This window comes from Corythoichthys intestinalis, chromosome 19, assembly GCF_030265065.1.
Source record: "Corythoichthys intestinalis isolate RoL2023-P3 chromosome 19, ASM3026506v1, whole genome shotgun sequence".
Lineage (NCBI taxonomy): Eukaryota > Metazoa > Chordata > Actinopteri > Syngnathiformes > Syngnathidae > Corythoichthys > Corythoichthys intestinalis.
Genome location: NC_080413.1, coordinates 37904201 through 37926813, shown reverse-complemented (window position 1 = coordinate 37926813; position 22613 = coordinate 37904201). Strand labels below are relative to the sequence as shown.

The 22613-nt window shown below is 44.9% G+C and overlaps 6 non-coding genes across 6 annotated transcripts; all 6 read right to left on the bottom strand.

Annotated features, from left to right (window-relative positions):
* Positions 1–9855: 9855 nt before the first annotated feature.
* trnah-gug (transfer RNA histidin (anticodon GUG)) lies at positions 9856–9927 on the bottom strand. The gene has a single exon. It is a non-coding gene; the product is annotated as a tRNA-His (tRNA).
* Positions 9928–10393: 466 nt separating this feature from the next.
* Positions 10394–10465, bottom strand: trnah-gug (transfer RNA histidin (anticodon GUG)). The gene has a single exon. It is a non-coding gene; the product is annotated as a tRNA-His (tRNA).
* A 406-nt stretch (positions 10466–10871) lies between these two features.
* trnar-acg (transfer RNA arginine (anticodon ACG)) lies at positions 10872–10944 on the bottom strand. The gene has a single exon. It is a non-coding gene; the product is annotated as a tRNA-Arg (tRNA).
* Positions 10945–12962: 2018 nt separating this feature from the next.
* Positions 12963–13035, bottom strand: trnac-aca (transfer RNA cysteine (anticodon ACA)). The gene has a single exon. It is a non-coding gene; the product is annotated as a tRNA-Cys (tRNA).
* A 3556-nt stretch (positions 13036–16591) lies between these two features.
* Positions 16592–16664, bottom strand: trnar-acg (transfer RNA arginine (anticodon ACG)). Its single transcript has one exon. It is a non-coding gene; the product is annotated as a tRNA-Arg (tRNA).
* A 101-nt stretch (positions 16665–16765) lies between these two features.
* trnah-gug (transfer RNA histidin (anticodon GUG)) lies at positions 16766–16837 on the bottom strand. The gene has a single exon. It is a non-coding gene; the product is annotated as a tRNA-His (tRNA).
* Between the last annotated feature and the right edge of the window lie 5776 nt (positions 16838–22613).

Below are 22613 nucleotides of genomic sequence, written 5' to 3'. Positions count from 1 at the left end.
TTTTTTTTTTTACCCGAAATGAAATATTTGCATTTTTATAGATTCTAGAATATTTGAGGGAACAGGTGTGGGTGTAATTTTAAGAAGACAATTTAACTGTGTGGAATAAATATATCAGACGTATTATTATTTAATGAAAAGTCAATGTTACGATATATGTCTGTTACTCATTATTTTGAGATATAAAATAATGCGCTTTGAGCGCCTTGAAAGGTGGAAAAGCGCTATATAAGTTTAACACCAAGTTTAACACCAAACATTCTAGGTGAACAGTAACATCTTTGTAAGGCTTGCAGCAAAGCTATTTACAGAAAAATTGCAGTTGCCAGTAGAAATCTGTATTATAAAGTACAAGGCATCTTAGGTGAGCAAATAACAAATGCCTTAAATATCTAAGCAAACTAATACAGATGCTTTAAAAATATCTTACATATTGCTTTGCAGAAAGCACACAAAAAAAAATATTTTTGTAGCTACTTTCAAATTTAAGTTGCATGTGGTCCCTATTAACAAACACCTGCTTGCAAAGTTTAATCATTCATGCAGCTGTATGTATAGGTATTTCAGATCAAATTAGTTTGAGTGTACATCTTTGTGTAAAGATGTCTGATCTACTTGTATATCGTTTTATGATATAATACTATAAGATGTAAACCATAAGTCTGATGGAACAGCTGAAAGATGCAGTTTTGTGTTTAAATTGCAGATCATGTACTTGAATGCTGCAACAAATAACAAAGCAGCAACAGCATTCGCATTCTTTATTAGATCAACCCAGGTTCATGGCTTACCATCCAGGTATTCTGCCAAAACACATAGATAAATGGTTGTTTTAGATGTCATATTTTTAAAAAATCATTTACTAGCAAAAATAACCCTCATTTGATGTCTTAAGTTAATGCAACCCTTGTTGGATCATTAAATGTATTGTCGTTAAAATATGTTTTCATTTTAGGGTCAGAGGGGATCAAGGTGTTGAAAATGTGGACATTGCATACTACATGTTTTCTACAAGGGGAACAGGAAGAGCAAGCTTTATCTCTGGAAAGAGTGTATACAATCAGAGGTTTTTGTTTTTTTTAAAATAAATATTGCAGATTTTGAATGCCTAATTATTGTAGTTGTTGCTGTATTATTGGTCAATAAAAGCATAAATTGCAGTATAAATTGAAGTTGACCAATTAAAATTTCTTTCTAGAATTGAGCGACTTTGGCGTGACGTCTGGGTTGCGGTCACCAGCAAGTACCATGATGTGCTACACTCTTTGGAGGAAGATGGCCTGCTTGACATTTCTGATGTGGTACACCTATTTGGTGTGCACTACATCTTTGTCCAGGCGGCCCTTGACACCTTCGTAAGAGGGTGGAATAACCATTCTTTAAGGACAGAAGGAGGTCTCACTCCAGAACAGCTGTGGTGTCTCGGACATCAACATCTAGATGAAGGGAAAAGACTTGAGGTACATCATTAAAATTATTTCACATAAGTATGGCAAGGTGATAGTGTATATGGTTATGTCTGACCTGGTTATGATTTGTTTAGATGGCACAGACAATTTTCACCAACAAACCGTAATGCCTTTGTTAGTTGCAGTGAATGAGAGGAACAAGATCATTGGCAACAGTTCAATAACCAGTTTTAATTTCTATATTAAGTATAAACAGACTAATGAAACAGGATTTTTTAAACAAAATACAAAAAACAGTGCAATATTTTTATAACAGTCTTTAGTCATTTGTCTTTCTGGATCTTGTAGGAAATTCAAGACCCAGACATTGACTGGGAAAGTGCCCTACTGCAACAGGACTCAAATGGAGCTGTTGTCGTTCCTGACATCGCATGCCCAATGGATGGAAGTCATGGAGGAACTTCGGAGAACTCTTGATCCTCTGGAACATTCTCACTCACATGGTCGTGACTTTTACATACAGTATTTACACAAGATGTCTGACATTAGAACATGAACATTATTAGAAACATTAGCTGCTTATAGTAAACTTTTTGACAGACATTTCCAGCCAATAGAATTCAAAATTTCTGAGAACTGTGAAATTAACAAATAAATGTATAACAAAACTTTAAAACCTGTGGGTTTTTTTTCCGTGTATAGCTAAACCTGTTACACTCTGTGGAATCCACCACCATATCGCAACGCTTCACTCATAATTCTTCTGAATTCCGTGTATGTGCCAAGATGCTGTATCGGAAAAGTCACAGTCTGAGTGCATGCACTCACAATTGGGTAACACACCAAGTGGTCTCCAAGCCTTTCCCCGCATTCATGGTCAAAGTTATATTTTATTTTAAAATGTCTCCTTTTATCAGGCAAGACAGGAATGTGGGATTAGGCTGTCCTGCCTAAACCTTTTGCACAGTACTGTATATACACACACACACACACAGAGAGAGAGATATCCCAATGAGAAATGTAAGAAGGTAATTTTATTAAAATTAAATGACGTTAGTACTGTCTTAAAACACTTACCGAATGATCCTCTCCCTGCTGTCCAGTTTGATCTGGCTGGTGTAGCCGCAGTTGATAATTTCATCAGCATAAGTCATTAGAGACTGGACATCTGTGGAATCTTGGACCTGAAATGTGCAATGTAGATGTAGAGATGATGCAAATAATACAATAGGTATGTATATTAGAATTTTTTTTATTATTGAACAATGCCTAAGAGCACTCACCCTGCTGATGAGTACACAGGACTCTGAATCAGCCACATCATCCTTAGACAAAGAGTGAAAATCAATCTCTCCCAGGCAGAGGAAGTTGTAGCACCACTCATTCAAAAAAGCAGGAGGTGGGCCACCTTGAGCAAGACTGACTGCCATTATTTCACCAATAGTTCTGTGTGGAAGGTAGAAAAAGTCTTACAAAAAAAAAATAAAACACACACACCAATTGGTAAGAAGTGCTACCAACCTGAAATTCTCATTATCAAGATCAGTTACAGAGTATTTGGGATTTTTTCCCTGGTTCTCAGCTCCTTCGAAAAATCTATTTTCAATACCTGAAATCATTTCTTAAGCAAAAGAGCGTCACATGGATTTTGATGATCAATTGGTTATCTTTGTTGTTTACATGACCAACCTACCAGTCAGAAACTCTTTTCTGAGTGCTCCTGTATCAATACCGGCCTCTCCTATATAGACCACCTTAAGAGCACTGGTAGGAGATGCAGCTTTCTTCCTTTTCCATTGGATAATAGCCCTGTCCAGAAGGTCTTCTCGGTCCACGCACAGTTTAAATTCTGTTGTGGTGTCAATTTGTTGTGCAAGAAGGAGCAGCACATCCTCCTCACTTAAGAGGACAAGAGAGGAAATGTTATTACACTTCCAAATACTCCAACAAAGTTTGTATACAATAAAATAGTTTGAAAGTATGTGATGGCTAGCTCTTGTGCAGGTGAAAACATGTTTACAGTGTAAATGTTGGTACAAAACGTGTTTACAAAAAATAAACACATGCAAAGGACATCTTAATACATCTTACCTTTTTGGTTTGGACTCTTGAGGTTGAGCACTTGTACTTGGACATTTCTCTGAAGACAGCGTGCATTCGAACCTGCACATGAAACAGTCTCAAACACTGGACACTGTACATACAGTATACAGTAGAGGTGTGCAAAATTTCCGATTCTTAGATTATTCGCGATTCAGCCGTGGAAGATTCGACAACGATTCCCAAACATCCAAATTCCGATTATCGAAATATGCGAAGTAAAGCGGAAGTACAACACACTCAACGCGCCGCGCGGTCTTCGGGACGCAATGAGGAACAAAGCGAGAGTAACTAAACATCATGCTTCTCATTACCCGGCCCCTCGGGTAATGCCAATGCTCAACTCACGGCTCTAGCTCAACTCATGCCACGAGATAAAAAAACACAACAACATACCTGACTGCTGCCGAAAGCTGCTACAAAGTACATCCACATAATGTTACAGTAGATATCATTTATATAGGACTAGATGCAATAATGATTCGGTAGCGTTAGCAGCACATCTACAAAAAGCTAAATGCAGGCGTCAGTAACCTTCCAAGCGAACCTAATTAACTTTTTATCTAAAATACTCCTAAATCGGTAAAATATTGACTTGAATCTATCTTTAAAATAGTTTTCAAACTTTCACATATCGAAAGTAGACAAAAGGGAAATTATGGAATAACGGGAGCAATTTTAACAACTTTAACGGTTGAGTCACAACATTGAATTAATTGAATGTAGTTTAAAGCTGCTGAAACAGAATGGGGACTGGAGTTTTTTTATTTACTGTTATTCTTGTATATTTTTTTACTGCTATATGTTAACTTGATACTATAATAGTAGTTTGGTTTAGCCTGAGAGTATTTTTGAACAATTTTGGAACTAATGTACAAAACATAAAAAAAAAAAAAAAAAAGAGGGGGGCGCATCAATAATCGTTTTATAATCGAATCGGAGCCTCTGAATCGTAATCGAATCGTTAGGTGCCCAAAGATTCCCAGCTCTAGTATACAGACGTTCTTAAGGTCATTTAGACTACGTATATACGGACCTTAGTCTATGGGAATGGTAATTATACAACCAGCCGGACAAAGCCGATTACCTCTCTCCACATACGCTCGCATGGACTGTAATCTCGTCTTCTGGGAATTCTTTCGTGCAGATTGGGCAAACCACCTGAAATTTAAAAAGAAAAAAAAAACTTGTTTAATGTTAAAGAAAAAAAAACAGCTGGTGCAAAGCAAACCAAATATATCTAGGATTTTAATGATATGCTATAGTTACCTTACAATTGCTGTCCACAACACATATGTTATCAGAGAACTGCAAGATAAAAGAACGGTAAATTAAACTGAATTGTAATTTATTTTAAAGAAAAAAAACAAGCAATTTGCACTCACCTCATCATCGTCATGATCCTCAGACATTGTGCCCATGCATGTCTTAAGTACAGTGTAAGTCAACGAGATCATAATATATCGTATAATTGTAAACTTATATTTATATAGCCTCAATTCATACCCTCTTGGTTGAGTCCAGCTTCAGGATGCGACCATATGTGGACGTAATCATAGCCCTCATCTCCCTTTCATGGCTCTGAATCTCAACTGCATGGGCAGTCTCAAACCACTGGGCTAGTGGCAGTGGGCAAAAGGGTGGTGGGTCAGCATAAAAAGCTGAGGACTGAGTAAGCACCGATTTCCTGTGAAGTTCACAGTCAGCAAGATAGTCAGTTGCACGCGGTGCCCAGTCCTCGCTGTGAAGCTCCTGTAGTGCCTGGTGGAGATAGCTGGAGCTGTTTCCCACATTTCTTGGCTTCAACAAGGTCATGCATTTCTTGTCCAGAGCATGGTGAGCTGTGAGTACTGCTGGGAATTTGTTTCTATGGGAAGCATGCAGTTGTTCAAGAATCTCAGGGCTCCATGGACATAGAGGGGTTTTACATTTGGCATTTCTGCAGCGGGGGTAGTCACCTCCCACCAGATAGTACCGGGTATCCACATCAATTACTTCCCTTACCCTTGTATAGATGCCAGAGTGCTGCATCATGCCTTTACAGCTCGGGCACCTTAGCGGGATGCCCCACATTCTCATGGGAGCCCATAGGAACATTCTTTGTCGGAAGTAACTCTGTGGATCTGGAGGTAATGTGGTTGGTTTTGGGGGAGCTGGAGGATGGAACCAATTAGCTGAGAAGTCTTGCTTGTACTGGCCCGTTCGATCATAAAGACACTGTGCAATCCACTCTAGGTCACCAGGTTTAATTACTCTGCGGAACTGCTCGGGAAGAAAGTGTACCCAATCAACACGAGGAGGCTGCAGTACAATAGATGTTCTCCCAGGTGCTGAAGACGCAGGCTGTGCTTGAGGTGCTTGTGGTGCTGAAGACGCAGGCTGTGCTTGAGGTGCCCGTGGTGCTGAAGATGCAGGCTGTGCTTGAGGTGCTTGTGGTGCTGAAGACGCAGGCTGTGCTTGAGGTGCCCGTGGTGCTGAAGATGCAGGCTGTGCTTGAGGTGCTCGTGGTGCTGAAGATGCAGGCTGTGCTTGAGCTGCCTGTGGTGCTGAAGATGCAGACTGTGCTTGAAGTGCTTGAGGTGCTGAAGACGCAGGCTGTGCTTGAGCTGCCTGTGGGGCAAGAGATGCCAGTGGCGCTGGACATGGTGCATCACTTAAAACTGTGTGAAAGGTTTCAATGTGTTCAGCCAGTCCTAGTGCCGCCCACACTTGAACACCGCACTGCTCACAACTCTCCTTGACATGATAGTCTGACAGATGAAGAGTAAACTCTAGTCTTGTCACACAGGCCGCATGTTAATATATCCAGCTTTTTAGCCGATTCTGTCGCTATGGGCTGGGAATTAACTATACATGGCACCTGGGAAGAGGCCATGTATTTGAGCCCTGTCTGCACAGATGATCTTTGTTGATCGCCATCAGTTTGGACGGCTTGTGTCTGCGCAGCTGAACTGGTCTCAGCATCCTGGTTTGGTGAGGCCATGGGGGTTTGCCCTGACTGTGGAGACATTTTAACTTCAGACTGACACTACAGAAATAATAGCAAGGATAATATTAACATTGGTGTACAACAAGCGCACAACCAACAACGTGACTGCATTTTTCTGTACAGGCTTACCTCAAGATGATATCCACAATTACATGCTATTGGTCTCCCAAATATATTAATTTTTTTTGCAGCCTGGTTAAAAGCAGGTGTCAAGGGACATAATTCGATCCGTTGCAGGACAGCCCTCCATCTCTTGCTTCCTGGCCTTTGGCCTGTGGAAAACCGATGTTTTCCTTTGGAATAAAGGGACATTATTCCTGCCCAATAGGAATCTGGCTTTCCAGTCTTTGTCATTCCTGCAGACAAAACAGAAATATAAAAAACGCTGACCATAAAGAAATAATATTGATGCATTAATAATCTTAATATAAATGCAATTCATGAAGATTAATCAATTGATCAGTCCAACATTATAAACAGGGATTCGACAATTTACTCAAAAGCGGGTTTGTACTTAATAATAATAATAATATTTTTAGTTTAAGTTTTTACTTTAAAGGAAGGACGGAAAAAGAACATGCTCCTAAGTTTACATTTTACACATGTCCTACCTTCAAGCTACATAACCATAGTGTTAGTTGCTGTGTGTTTACCAGTTTGTGCTTATGTATCTGGAGCTTCTCAAAATCAGCTGCACTTGAAAGTGGGCCAATGGTGAAAGAGATGAAAAAATTTAATATTCAAAGCAGCAGGGTTCATAAAGAAAACAAAAGGTCAAAGAAAACGTTATTTAACCCATTTGCTGCAATTGACTAGGTAGACGTCCAATTTATTTCGAGTGAGAGGAGTGGCTGTAAATGCGCAGGCTTAAATGACTGCTTCAGTGCCATTGACGGCGCTAATTATTTTTACTTGCCTCCCCACCCCACTATCAGTCAAAATGGATTGGACGTCTATCCACGGCTAACGATGATGTTTGAGCCAGGATTGCTAATATGTTTGAAAACCTGTACATTTCATGCAAAGCACAAGCAAAAATATTGGCAAATTTGCTTACTTGTTTATTGACTTTCTGCGTTTTACGTCGGGGATGTCGTTGGAGGACAATGAAGAAAAAACACAAAAAGTGTCTCCAGGTAAAGTGCTTCGACAACGGTGAAAGTATGCTGCTCTTCTCCAATGGGGCCACGCTCGTGATTGGCTGCGCAGACTTGGACTTGCTTGGCGCTATTCTTCAGCACTCGCTCGTGACTGGCTGCGCTGACTATGACACACTCGCCGGTCATCTTCGCATTTACTCGTGATTGGCTGTGCTACGTCGACCCGCTCGCTCCATCCGCTCTCTCGATTGGCACTTATGCCTTTCCCCCGCGGAAGTGTTAGCTTTAGTTATGAAAAACATTCGGATATATCGGACATGCATTAGGAAACGTTATGATATGTTAGGATTACTTTAGGATACGTTAGGTATACGTGGGCAGGCCAATCGGCGCAAGGTGCGGCCACTAGCCCTAAGCTGCAGACTAAGGTTCGTGTGTGCCGCTGTTGAAAAGAGCTGAACAAGCACGGGGAAGTCATTGGGAATCTTCCCAAAAGGTAAGGGAAATCAGAGTTGCCGTGACCATTATTTGAACCTGGGTTCCTGCGGCCACAACGCAGAGTACTAACCACTATACGATCCCGGCACTGGGTTTCCTCACTCAACTGGACTGTCTAGTAATGGAATGTCTGTCCAACAGTGATAGCCAAAGCCAAGCTTCTACAGGCAAAACAGCTTACAAGCTAGTCAGGAGTCGAACCTAGAATTTCCTACTTCCCTCTGCTGGTTCATGTGTGCCACGGTTGAAAATAGTTGAACCAGCAGAGGGATATGAGTTAGAATCTTCTCAAAATGTCAGGGAATCCAGAAGTGCCGTGACACGGATTTGAAACAGGGTTCCTGCGGCCAAAAGGCAGAGTACCAATCACTATTCATTCACAGCACTGGGTTCTCTCACTCAGCTGGACTGTCTAGTACTGGAAACTCTGTCAAACAGTGTTGGCGAAAACCAACCTTTTACAGGCAAAACAGCTAACGAGCTAGCCAGGAGTCAAACCTACAATCTCCGATTTCCCTCTGCTGGTTCATGTGTGCCACGGTTGAAAATAGTTGAACCAGCAGAGGGAATTGATTTAGAATCTTCTTAAAATGTAGGAGAATCCAGAGGTGCCGTGACACGGATTTTAAACAGGTTTCCTGCGGCCACAATGCAGAGTAGTAACCGCTATATGATCACGGCACTGGTATCCCTCAGTCAACTGGACTGTCTAGTAATGGAATGTCTGTCCAACAGTGTTAGCCAAAGCCAGGCTGCTAGAGCCGAAAACAACTGACAAGCTAGTCAGGAGTCAAACGTAGAAGCTCGTCATCTGTCCTCTGGAGCGTCATCCATTTTACCACTAGCCCTAATCTCAAGTTTTGACTTCATGTGTGCCACACTTAAAATGAGTTGAACAAGCAGAGGGAAGTCCGAATCTTCTCAAAAGGTAGGGGAATTCAGAGGTGCCGTGACAATACACAGAATACTAACCACGATACGATCACAGCACTGGGTTCTCTCAGTCAACTGGACTGTCTAGTACTGGAATGTCTGTCCAACAGTGTTAGCCAAAGCCAAGCGAGTACAGGTAAAACAGCTGACATGCTAGCCAGGAGTCAAACGTAGAAGCGCGTGATCTTTCGTCAGGAGCTTCATCCATTGCACCACTAGCCCTAATCTCAAGTTTTGAGTTAATGTGTGCCACACTTAAAATGAGGTGAACATTTAGTCAGTTAGAATCTTCTCAAAAGCTAGGGGAATTCAGAGGTGCAGTGACAATACACAGAATACTAACCACGATACGATCACAGCACTGGGTTCTCTCAGTCAACTGGACTGTCTAGTACTGGAACGTCTGTCCAACAGTGTTAGCCAAAGCCAAGCGAATACAGGCAAAACAGCTGACATGCTAGCCAGGAGTCAAGACTAGAAGCTCGTGATCTGTCGTCAGGAGCTTCTTCCATTGCACCACTAGCCCTAATCTCAAATTTTGAGTTAATGTGTGCCACACTTAAAATGAGGTGAACATTTAGTCAGTTAGAATCTTCTCAAAAGCTAGGGGAATTCAGAGGTGCCGTGAGCCGGAGTTCCTACGGTCACAACGCAGAATACTGACCACTATAGGATCACAGCGCTGGGTTCAACTGGACTGTCGAGACCTGGAAACTCTGTCAAACAGTGTTGGCGAAAGCCAAGCTACTGTGTGTGTGTTGAAAAGAGCTGAACAAACACAGGGAAATCATTGGGAATCTTCCCAAAAGGTAAGGGAATTCAGAGTTGCCGTGACCCGGATTCGAACCGGGGTTCCTGCAGCCACAACGCAGAGTACTAACCACTATACGATCACGGCACAGGGTTGTCTCAGTTAACTGGACTGTCTAGTACTGGAACGTCTGTCCAACAGTGTTAGCCAAAGCCAAGCGAATACAGGCAAAACAGCTGACATGCTAGCCAGGAGTCAAGACTAGAAGCTCGTGATCTGTCGTCAGGAGCTTCATCCATTGCACCACTAGCCCTAATCTCAAGCTTTGAGTTAATGTGTGCCACAATTAAAATTAGGTCAACATTTAGTCAGTTAGAATCTTCTCAAAAGCAAGGGGAATTCAGAGGTACCGTGAGCCAGAGTTCCTACGGTCACAACGCAGAATACTAACCACTATAGGATCACAGCGCTGGGTTCAACTGGACTGTCGAGACCTGGAAACTCTGTCAAACAGTGTTGGCGAAAGCCAAGCTACTGTGTGTGTGTTGAAAAGAGGTGAACAAGCACAGGGAAATCATTGGGAATCTTCCCAAAAGGTAAGGGAATTCAGAGTTGCCGTGACCCGGATTCGAACCGGGGTTCCTGCGGCCACAACACAGAGTACTAACCACTATACGATCACAGCACTGGGTTGTCTCAGTCAACTGGACTGTCTAGTACTGGAACGTCTGTCCAACAGTGTTAGCCAAAGCCAAGCGAATACAGGCAAAACAGCTGACATGCTAGCCAGGAGTCAAGACTAGAAGCTCGTGATCTGTCGTCAGGAGCTTCATCCATTGCACCACTAGCCCTAATCTCAAGCTTTGAGTTAATGTGTGCAACACTTAAAATTAGGTCAACATTTAGTCAGTTAGAATCTTCTCAAAAGCTAGGGGAATTCAGAGGTACCGTGAGCCAGAGTTCCTACGGTCACAACGCAGAATACTAACCACTATAGGATCACAGCGCTGGGTTCAACTGGACTGTCGAGACCTGGAAACTCTGTCAAACAGTGTTGGCGAAAGCTAAGCTACTACAGGCAAAACGGTCGACAAGCTAGCCAGGAGTCGAACCTAGAATCTCCTGATCCGTAGTCAGGCGCGTTATCCATTGCGCCACTAGCCCTAAGCTGCAGACTAGGGTTCGTGTGTGCCGCTGTTGAAAAGAGCTGAACAAGCACGGGGAAGTCATTGAGAATTTTCCCAAAAGTTCAGGGAAATCAGAGTTGCCGTGACCCAGATTCGAACCGGGGTTCCTGCGACCACAACACAGAGTACTAACCACGATACGATCACAGCACTGGGTTTCCTCAGTCAATTGAACTGTCAAGTAATGGAATGTCTGTCCAACAGTGCTAGCCAAAGCCAAGCCTCTACAGGCAAAACAGCTTACAAGCTAGTCAGGAGTCGAACCTAGAATTTCCTACTTCCCTCTGCTGGTTCATGTGTGCCACGGTTGAAAATAGTTGAACCAGCAGAGAGGTATGAGTTAGAATCTTCTCAAAATGTCAGGGAATCCAGAAGTGCCGTGACATGGATTTGAAACAGGGTTCCTGTGGCCACAAGGCAGAGTACCAATCACTATTCGATCACAGCACTGGGTTCTCTCACTCAGCTGGACTGTCTAGTACTGGAAACTCTGTCAAACAGTGTTGGCGAAAACCAAGCTTTTACAGGCAAAACAGCTAACGAGCTAGCCAGGAGTCAAACCTACAATCTCCGATTTCCCTCTGCTGGTTCATGTGTGCCACGGTTGAAAATAGTTGAACCAGCAGAGAGAATTGATTTAGAATCTTCTTAAAATGTAGGGGAATCCAGAGGTGCCGTGACACGGATTTTAAACAGGTTTCCTGCGGCCACAATGCAGAGTAGTAACCACAATATGATCACGGCACTGGTATCCCTCAGTCAACTGGACTGTCTTGTACCAGAATGTCTGTCCAACAGTGTTAGCCAAAGCCAGGCTGCTACAGCCGAAAACAACTGACAAGCTAGCCAGGAGTCAAACCTAGAAGCTCGTCATCTGTCCTCAGGAGCTTCATCCATTTCACCACTAGCCCTAATCTCAAGTTTTGACTTCATGTGTGCCACACTTAAAATGAGTTGAACAAGCAGAGGGAAGTCCGAATCTTCTCAAAAGGTAGGGGAATTCAGAGGTGCTGTGACAATACACAGAATACTAACCACGATACGATCACAGCACTGGGTTCTCTCAGTCAACTGGACTGTCTAGTACTGGAATGTCTGTCCAACAGTGTTAGCCAAAGCAAGCGAGTACAGGTAAAACAGCTGACATGCTAGCCAGGAGTCAAACGTAGAAGCGCGTGATCTTTCGTCAGGAGCTTCATCCATTGCACCACTAGCCCTAATCTCAAGTTTTGAGTTAATGTGTGCCACACTTAAAATGAGGTGAACATTTAGTCAGTTAGAATCTTCTCAAAAGCTAGGGGAATTCAGAGGTGCCGTGAGCCGGAGTTCCTAGGGTCACAACGCAGAATACTAACCACTATAGGATCACAGCGCTGGGTTCAACTGGACTGTCGAGACCTGGAAACTCTGTCAAACAGTGTTGGCGAAAGCCAAATTCCTGTGTGTGTGTTGAAAAGAGCTGAACAAGCACAGGGAAATAGTTGGGAATCTTCCCAAAAGGTAAGGGAATTCAGAGTTGCCGTGACCCGGATTCGAACCGGGGTTCCTGCGGCCACAACGCAGAGTACTAACCACGAAACGATCACGGCACTGGGTTGTCTCAGTCAACTGGACTGTCTAGTACTGGAACGTCTGTCCAACAGTGTTAGCCAAAGCCAAGCGAGTACAGGCAAAACAGCTGACATGCTAGCCAGGAGTCAGGACTAGAAGCTCGTGATCTGTCGTCAGGAGCTTCATCCATTGCACCACTAGCCCTAATCTCAAGCTTTGAGTTAATGTGTGCCACACTTAAAATGAGGTGAACATTTAGTCCGTTAGAATCTTCTCAAAAGCTAGGGGAATTCAGAGGTGCCGTGAGCCGGAGTTCCTACGGGCACAACGCAGAATACTAACCACTATAGCATCACAGCGCTTGGTTCAACTGGACTGTCCAGACCTGGAAACTCTGTCAAACAGTGTTGGCTAAAGCCAAGCTACTAGAGGCAAAACAGTCGACGAACTAGCCAGGAGTCGAACCTAGAATCTCCTGATCTGTAGTCAGGCACGTTATCCATTGCGCCACTAGCCCTAAGCTGCAGACTAGGGTTCGTGTGTGCCGCTGTTGAAAATAGCTGAACAAGCACGCGGAAGTCATTGGGAATCTTCCCAAAATTTAAGAGTAAATCAGAGTTGCCGTGACTCAGATTCGAACCTGGTTTCCTGCGGCCACAACGCAGAGCACTAACCACTATACGATCACGGGACTGGGTTTCCTGAGTCAACTGGACTGTCTAGTAATGGAATGTCTGTCCAACAGTGCTAGCCAAAGCCAAGCTTCTACAGGCAAAACAGCTTACAAGCTAGTCAGGAGTCGAACCTAGAATTTCCTACTTCCCTCTGCTGGTTCATGTGTGCCACGGTTGAAAATAGTTGAACCAGCAGAGAGGTATGAGTTAGAATCTTCTCAAAATGTCAGGGAATCCAGAAGTGCCGTGACATGGATTTGAAACAGGGTTCCTGTGGCCACAAGGCAGAGTACCAATCACTATTCGATCACAGCACTGGGTTCTCTCACTCAGCTGGACTGTCTAGTACTGGAAACTCTGTCAAACAGTGTTGGCGAAAACCAACCTTTTACAGGCAAAACAGCTAACGAGCTAGCCAGGAGTCAAACCTACAATCTCCGATTTCCCTCTGCTGCTTCATGTGTGCCACGGTTGAAAATAGTTGAACCAGCAGAGAGAATTGATTTAGAATCTTCTTAAAATGTAGGGGAATCCAGAGGTGCCGTGACACGGATTTTAAACAGGTTTCCTGCGGCCACAATGCAGAGTAGTAACCACTATATGATCACGGCACTGGTATCCCTCAGTCAACTGGACTGTCTTGTACCAGAATGTCTGTCCAACAGTGTTAGCCAAAGCCAGGCTGCTACAGCCGAAAACAACTGACAAGCTAGCCAGGAGTCAAACCTAGAAGCTCGTCATCTGTCCTCAGGAGCTTCATCCATTTCACCACTAGCCCTAATCTCAAGTTTTGACTTCATGTGTGCCACACTTAAAATGAGTTGAACAAGCAGAGGGAAGTCCGAATCTTCTCAAAAGGTAGGGGAATTCAGAGGTGCCGTGACAATACACAGAATAATAACCACGATACGATCACAGCACTGGGTTCTCTGAGTCAACTGGACTGTCTAGTACTGGAATGTCTGTCCAACAGTGTTAGCCAAAGCCAAGCGAGTACAGGCAGAACAGCTGACATGCTAGCCAGGAGTCAGGACTAGAAGCTCGTGATCTGTCGTCAGGAGCTTCATCCATTGCACCACTAGCCCTAATCTCAAGCTTTGAGTTAATGTGTGCCACACTTAAAATGAGGTGAACATTTAGTCAGTTAGAATCTTCTCAAAAGCTAGGGGAATTCAGAGGTGCCGTGAGCCGGAGTTCCTACGGTCACAACGCAGAATACTGACCACTATAAGATCACAGCGCTTGGTTCAACTGGACTGTCGAGACCTGGAAGCTCTGTCAAACAGTGTTGGCGAAAGCCAAGCTACTACAGGCAAAACAGTCAGGAGGCGAACCTAGAATCTCCTGATCCGTAGTCAGGCGCTTTACCCATTGCGCCACTCGCCCTAGGCTGCAGACTAGGGTTCGTGTGTGCCGCTGTTGAAAAGAGCTGAACAAGCACAGGAAAATCATTGGGAATCTTCACAAAAGGTAAGGGAATTCAGAGTTGCCGTGACCCAGATTCGAACCGGGGTTCCTGCGGCCACAACGCAGAGTACTAACCACTATACGATCACGGCGCTGGCTTTCCTTAGTCAACTGGACTGTCTAGTAATGGAATGTCTGTTCAACAGTGATAGCCAAAGCCAAGCTTCTACAGGCAAAACAGCTTACAAGCTAGCCAGGAGTCGAACCTAGAATCTCCTACTTCCCTCTGCTGGTTCATGTGTGCCACGGTTGAAAATAGTTGAACCAGCAGAGGGATATGAGTTACCATCGTCTCAAAATGTCAGGGAATCCAGAAGTGACGTGACCCGGATTTGAAACAGGGTTCCTGCGGCCAAAAGGCAGAGTACCAATCACTATTCGATCACAGCACTGGGTTCTCTCACTCAGCTGGACTGTTTAGTACTGGAAACTCTGTCAAACAGTGTTGGCGAAAACCAAGCTTTGACAGGCAAAACAGCTAACGAGCTAGCCAGGAGTCAACCTACAATCTCCGATTTCCCTCTGCTGGTTCATGTGTGCCACGGTTGAAAATAGTTGAACCAGCAGAGGGAATTGATTTAGAATCTTCTTAAAATGTAGGTGAATCCAGAGGTGCCGTGACACGGATTTGAAACAGGTTTCCTGCGGCCACAATGCAGAGTAGTAAACACTATACGATCACGGAACTGGTATCCCTCAGTCAACTGGACTGTCTTGTACCAGAATGTCTGTCCAACAGTGTTAGCCAAGGCCAGGCTGCTCCAGCCGAAAACAACTGACAAGCTAGCCAGGAGTCAAACCTAGAAGCTCGTGATCTGGCGTCAGGAGCTTCATCCATTTCACCACTAGCCCTGTTCTCAAGATTTGACTTCATGTGTGCCACACTTAAAATGAGTTGACCGAGCAGAAGGAAGTCCGAGTCTTCTCAAAAGGTAGGGGAATTCAGAGGTGCCGTGACAATACACAGAATAATAACCACGATACGATCACAGCACTGGGTTCTTTCAGTCAACTGGACTGTCTAGTACTGGAACGTCTGTCCAACAGTGTTAGCCAAAGCCAAGCGAGTACAGGCAAAACAGCTGACATGCTCGCCAGGAGTCAAGACTAGAAGCTCGTGATCTGTCGTCAGGAGCTGGACTGTCGAGACCTGGAAACTGTCAAACAGTGTTGGCGAAAACCAAGCTTTGACAGGCAAAACAGCTAACGAGCTAGCCAGGAGTCAACCTACAATCTCCGATTTCCCTCTGCTGGTTCATGTGTGCCACGGTTGAAAATAGTTGAACCAGCAGAGGGAATTGATTTAGAATCTTCTTAAAATGTAGGTGAATCCAGAGGTGCCGTGACACGGATTTGAAACAGGTTTCCTGCGGCCACAATGCAGAGTAGTAAACACTATACGATCACGGAACTGGTATCCCTCAGTCAACTGGACTGTGTTGTACCAGAATGTCTGTCCAACAGTGTTAGCCAAGGCCAGGCTGCTCCAGCCGAAAACAACTGACAAGCTAGCCAGGAGTCAAACCTAGAAGCTCGTGATCTGGCGTCAGGAGCTTCATCCATTTCACCACTAGCCCTATTCTCAAGATTTGACTTCATGTGTGCCACACTTAAAATGAGTTGACCGAGCAGAAGGAAGTCCGAGTCTTCTCAAAAGGTAGGGGAATTCAGAGGTGCCGTGACAATACACAGAATAATAACCACGATACGATCACAGCACTGGGTTCTTTCAGTCAACTGGACTGTCTAGTACTGGAACGTCTGTCCAACAGTGTTAGCCAAAGCCAAGCGAGTACAGGCAAAACAGCTGACATGCTCGCCAGGAGTCAAGACTAGAAGCTCGTGATCTGTCGTCAGGAGCTGGACTGTCGAGACCTGGAAACTGTCAAACAGTGTTGGCGAAAGCCAAGCTACTACAGGCAAAACAGTCGACGAGCTAGCCAGGAGTCGAACCTAGAATCTCCTGATCCGTAGTCAGGCGCGTTATCCATTGCGCCACTAGCCCTAAGCTGCTGACTAGGGTTCGTGTGTGCCGCTGTTGAAAAGAGATGAACAAGCACAGGGAAATCATTGGGAATCTTCCCAAAACATGAGGGAGTTCAGAGTTGCCGTGACCCGGATTCGAACCAGGGTTCCTGCGGCCACAACGCAGAGTACTAACCACTATACGATCACGGCGCTGGGTTGCCTCAGTCAACTGGACTGTCTAGTAATGGAATGTCTGTCCAACAGTGCTAGCCAAAGCCAAGCTTCTACAGGCAAAACAGCTTACAAGCTAGTCAGGAGTCGAACCTAGAATTTCCTACTTCCCTCTGCTGGTTCATGTGTGCCACGGTTGAAAATAGTTGAACCAGCAGAGAGGTATGAGTTAGAATCTTCTCAAAATGTCAGGGAATCCAGAAGTGCCGTGACATGGATTTGAAACAGGGTTCCTGTGGCCACAAGGCAGAGTACCAATCACTATTCGATCACAGCACTGGGTTCTCTCACTCAGCTGGACTGTCTAGTACTGGAAACTCTGTCAAACAGTGTTGGCGAAAACCAACCTTTTACAGGCAAAACAGCTAACGAGCTAGCCAGGAGTCAAACCTACAATCTCCGATTTCCCTCTGCTGCTTCATGTGTGCCACGGTTGAAAATAGTTGAACCAGCAGAGAGAATTGATTTAGAATCTTCTTAAAATGTAGGGGAATCCAGAGGTGCCGTGACACGGATTTTAAACAGGTTTCCTGCGGCCACAATGCAGAGTAGTAACCACTATATGATCACGGCACTGGTATCCCTCAGTCAACTGGACTGTCTTGTACCAGAATGTCTGTCCAACAGTGTTAGCCAAAGCCAGGCTGCTACAGCCGAAAACAACTGACAAGCTAGCCAGGAGTCAAACCTAGAAGCTCGTCATCTGTCCTCAGGAGCTTCATCCATTTCACCACTAGCCCTAATCTCAAGTTTTGACTTCATGTGTGCCACACTTAAAATGAGTTGAACAAGCAGAGGGAAGTCCGAATCTTCTCAAAAGGTAGGGGAATTCAGAGGTGCCGTGACAATACACAGAATAATAACCACGATACGATCACAGCACTGGGTTCTCTGAGTCAACTGGACTGTCTAGTACTGGAATGTCTGTCCAACAGTGTTAGCCAAAGCCAAGCGAGTACAGGCAGAACAGCTGACATGCTAGCCAGGAGTCAGGACTAGAAGCTCGTGATCTGTCGTCAGGAGCTTCATCCATTGCACCACTAGCCCTAATCTCAAGCTTTGAGTTAATGTGTGCCACACTTAAAATGAGGTGAACATTTAGTCAGTTAGAATCTTCTCAAAAGCTAGGGGAATTCAGAGGTGCCGTGAGCCGGAGTTCCTACGGTCACAACGCAGAATACTGACCACTATAAGATCACAGCGCTTGGTTCAACTGGACTGTCGAGACCTGGAAGCTCTGTCAAACAGTGTTGGCGAAAGCCAAGCTACTACAGGCAAAACAGTCAGGAGTCGAACCTAGAATCTCCTGATCCGTAGTCAGGCGCTTTATCCATTGCGCCACTCGCCCTAGGCTGCAGACTAGGGTTCGTGTGTGCCGCTGTTGAAAAGAGCTGAACAAGCACAGGAAAATCATTGGGAATCTTCACAAAAGGTAAGGGAATTCAGAGTTCCCGTGACCCGGATTCGAGCCGGGGTTCCTGCGGCCACAACGCAGAGTACTAACCACTATACGATCACGGCGCTGGGTTGCCTCAGTCAACTGGACTGTCTAGTAATGGAATGTCTGTCCAACAGTGATAGCCAAAGCCAAGCTTCTACAGGCAAAACAGCTTACAAGCTAGCCAGGAGGCGAACCTAGAATCTCCTACTTCCCTCTGCTGGTTCATGTGTGCCACGGTTGAAAATAGTTGAACCAGCAGAGGGATATGAGTTAGAATCGTCTCAAAATGTCTGGGAATCCAGAAGTGCCGTGACACGGATTTGAAACAGGGTTCCTGCGGCCAAAAGGCAGAGTACCAATCACTATTCGATCACAGCACTGGGTTCTCTCACTCAGCTGGACTGTTTAGTACTGGAAACTCTGTCAAACAGTGTTGGCGAAAACCAAGCTTTGACAGGCAAAACAGCTAACGAGCTAGCCAGGAGTCAACCTACAATCTCCGATTTCCCTCTGCTGGTTCATGTGTGCCACGGTTGAAAATAGTTGAACCAGCAGAGGGAATTGATTTAGAATCTTCTTAAAATGTAGGGGAATCCAGAAGTGCCGTGACACGGATTTGAAACAGGGTTCCTGCGGCCGAAAGGCAGAGTACCAATCACTATTCGATCACAGCACTGGGTTCTCTCACTCAGCTGGACTGTTTAGTACTGGAAACGCTGTCAAACAGTGTTGGAGAAAACCAAGCTTCTACAGGCAAAACAGCTTACAAGCTAGCCAGGAGTCGAACCTAGAATCTCCTATTTCCCTCTGCTGGTTCATGTGTGCCACGGTTGAAAATAGTTGAACCAGCAGAGGGAATTGATTTGGAATCTTCTTAAAATGTAGGGGAATCCAGAGGTGCCGTGACACCGATTTGAAACAGGTTTCCTGCGGCCACAATGCAGAGTAGTAACCACTATACGATCACGGCACTGGTATCCCTCAGTCAACTGGACTGTCTTGTGCCAGAATGTCTGTCCAACAGTGATAGCCAAAGGCAAGCTTCTACAAGCAAAACATCTTACAGGCCAGCCAGGAGTCGAACGTAGAATCTCCTACTTCCCGCTGCTGGTTCATGTGTGCCACGGTTGAAAATAGTTGAACCAGCAGAGGGATATGAATTAGAATCTTCTCAAAATGTCAGGGAATCCAGAAGTGCCGTGACACGGATTTGAAACAGGGTTCCTGCGGCCGAAAGGCAGAGTACCAATCACTATTCGATCACAGCACTGGGTTCTCTCACTCAGCTGGACTGTTTAGTACTGGAAACTCTGTCAAACAGTGTTGGCGAAAACCAAGCTTTGACAGGCAAAACAGCTAATGAGCTTGCCAGGAGTCAACCTACAATCTCCGATTTCCCTCTGCTGGTTCATGTGTGCCACGGTTGAAAATAGTTGAACCAGCAGAGGGAATTGATTTAGAATCTTCTTAAAATGTAGGGGAATCCAGAAGTGCCGTGACACGGATTTGAAACAGGGTTCCTGCGGCCGAAAGGCAGAGTACCAATCACTATTCGATCACAGCACTGGGTTCTCTCACTCAGCTGGACTGTTTAGTACTGGAAACTCTGTCAACCAGTGTTGGCGAAAACCAAGCTTCTACAGGCAAAACAGCTTACAAGCTAGCCAGGAGTCGAACCTAGAATCTCCTACTTCCCTCTGCTGGTTCATGTGTGCCACGGTTGAAAATAGTTGAACCAGCAGAGGGAATTGATTTGGAATCTTCTTAAAATGTAGGGGAATCCAGAGGTGCCGTGACACGGATTTGAAACAGGTTTCCTGCGGCCACAATGCAGAGTAGTAACCACTATACGATCACGGCACTGGTATCCCTCAGTCAACTGGACTGTCTTGTACCAGAATGTCTGTCCAACAGTGATAGCCAAAGGCAAGCTTCTACAGGCAAAACATCTTACAAGCCAGCCAGGAGTCGAACCTAGAATCTCCTACTTCCCTCTGCTGGTTCATGTGTGCCACGGTTGAAAATAGTTGAACCAGCAGAGGGATATGAGTTAGAATCTTCTAAAAATGTCAGGGAATCCAGAAGTGCCCTGACACGGATTTGAAACAGAGTTCCTGCAGCCGAAAGGTAGAGTACCAATCACTATTCGATCACAGCACTGGGTTCTCTTACTCAACTGGACTGTTTAGTACTGGAAACTGTCAAACAGTGTTGGCGAAAACCAAGCTTCTACAGGCAAAACAGCTTACAAGCTAGCCAGGAGTCGAACCTAGAATCTCCTACTTCCCTCTGCTGGTTCATGTGTGCCACGGTTGAAAATAGTTGAACCAGCAGAGTGATATGAGTTAGAATCTTCTCAAAATGTCAGGGAATCCAGAAGTGCCCTGACACGGATTTGAAACAGGGTTCCTGCGGCCAAAAGGCAGAGTACCAATCACTATTCGATCACAGCACTGGGTTCTCTCACTCAGCTGGACTTTTTAATACTGGAAACTCTGTCAAACAGTGTTGGCGAAAACCAAGCTTTGACAGGCAAAACAGCTAACGAGCTAGCCAGGAGTCAACCTGCAATCTCCGATTTCCCTCTGCTTGTTCATGTGTGCCACGGTTGAAAATAGTTGAACCAGCAGAGGGATTTGATTTGGAATCTTCTTAAAATGTAGGGGAATCCAGAGGTGCCGTGACACCGATTTGAAAAAGGTTTTCTGCGGCCACAATGCAGAGTAGTAACCACTATACGATCACGGCACTGGTATCCCTCAGTCAACTGGACTGTCTTGTACCAGAATGTCTGTCCAACAGTGATAGCCAAAGGCAAGCTTCTACAGGTAAAACATCTTACAGGCCAGCCAGGAGTCGAACGTAGAATCTCCTACTTCCCTCTGCTGGTTCATGTGTGCCACGGTTGAAAATAGTTGAACCAGCAGAGGGATATGAGTTAGAATCTTCTCAAAATGTCAGGGAATCCAGAAGTGCCGTGACACGGATTTGAAACAGGGTTCCTGCGGCCGAAAGGCAGAGTACCAATCACTATTCGATCACAGGACTGGGTTCTCTCACTCAGCTGGACTGTTTAGTACTGGAAACTCTGTCAAACAGTGTTGGCGAGAACCAAGCTTTGACAGGCAAAACAGCTAATGAGCTTGCCAGGAGTCAACCTACAATCTCCGATTTCCCTCTGCTGGTTCATGTGTGCCACGGTTGAAAATAGTTGAACCAGCAGAGGGAATTGAATTGGAATCTTCTTAAAATGTAGGGGAATCCAGAGGTGCCGTGACACGGATTTGAAACAGAGTTCCTGCGGCCGAAAGGCAGAGTACCAATCACTATTCTATCACAGCACTGGGTTCTCTCACTCAGCTGGACTGTTTAGTACTGGAAACGCTGTCAAACAGTGTTGGCGAAAACCAAGCTTCTACAGGCAAAACAGCTTACAAGCTAGCCAAGAGTCGAACCTAGAATCTCCTATTTCCCTCTGCTGGTTCATGTGTGCCACGGTTGAAATAGTTTAACCAGCAGAGGGAATTGATTTGGAATCTTCTTAAAATGTAGGGGAATCCAGAGGTGCCGTGACACCGATTTGAAACAGGTTTCCTGCGGCCACAATGCAGAGTAGTAACCACTATACGATCACGGCACTGGTATCCCTCAGTCAACTGGACTGTCTTGTACCAGAATGTCTGTCCAACAGTGATAGCCAAAGGCAAGCTTCTACAGGCAAAACATGTTACAAGCCAGCCAGGAGTCGAACCTAGAATCTCCTACTTCCCTCTGCTGGTTCATGTGTGCCACGGTTGAAAATAGTTGAACCAGCAGAGGGATATGAGTTAGAATCTTCTAAAAATGTCAGGGAATCCAGAAGTGCCCTGACACGGATTTGAAACAGAGTTCCTGCGGCCGAAAGGTAGAGTACCAATCACTATTCGATCACAGCACTGGGTTCTCTTACTCAACTGGACTGTTTAGTACTGGAAACTGTCAAACAGTGTTGGCGAAAACCAAGCTTCTACAGGCAAAACAGCTTACAAGCTAGCCAGGAGTCGAACCTAGAATCTCCTACTTCCCTCTGCTGGTTCATGTGTGCCACGGTTGAAAATAGTTGAACCAGCAGAGTGATATGAGTTAGAATCTTCTCAAAATGTCAGGGAATCCAGAAGTGCCCTGACACGGATTTGAAACAGGGTTCCTGCGGCCAAAAGGCAGAGTACCAATCACTATTCGATCACAGCACTGGGTTCTCTCACTCAGCTGGACTGTTTAATACTGGAAACTCTGTCAAACAGTGTTGGCGAAAACCAAGCTTTGACAGGCAAA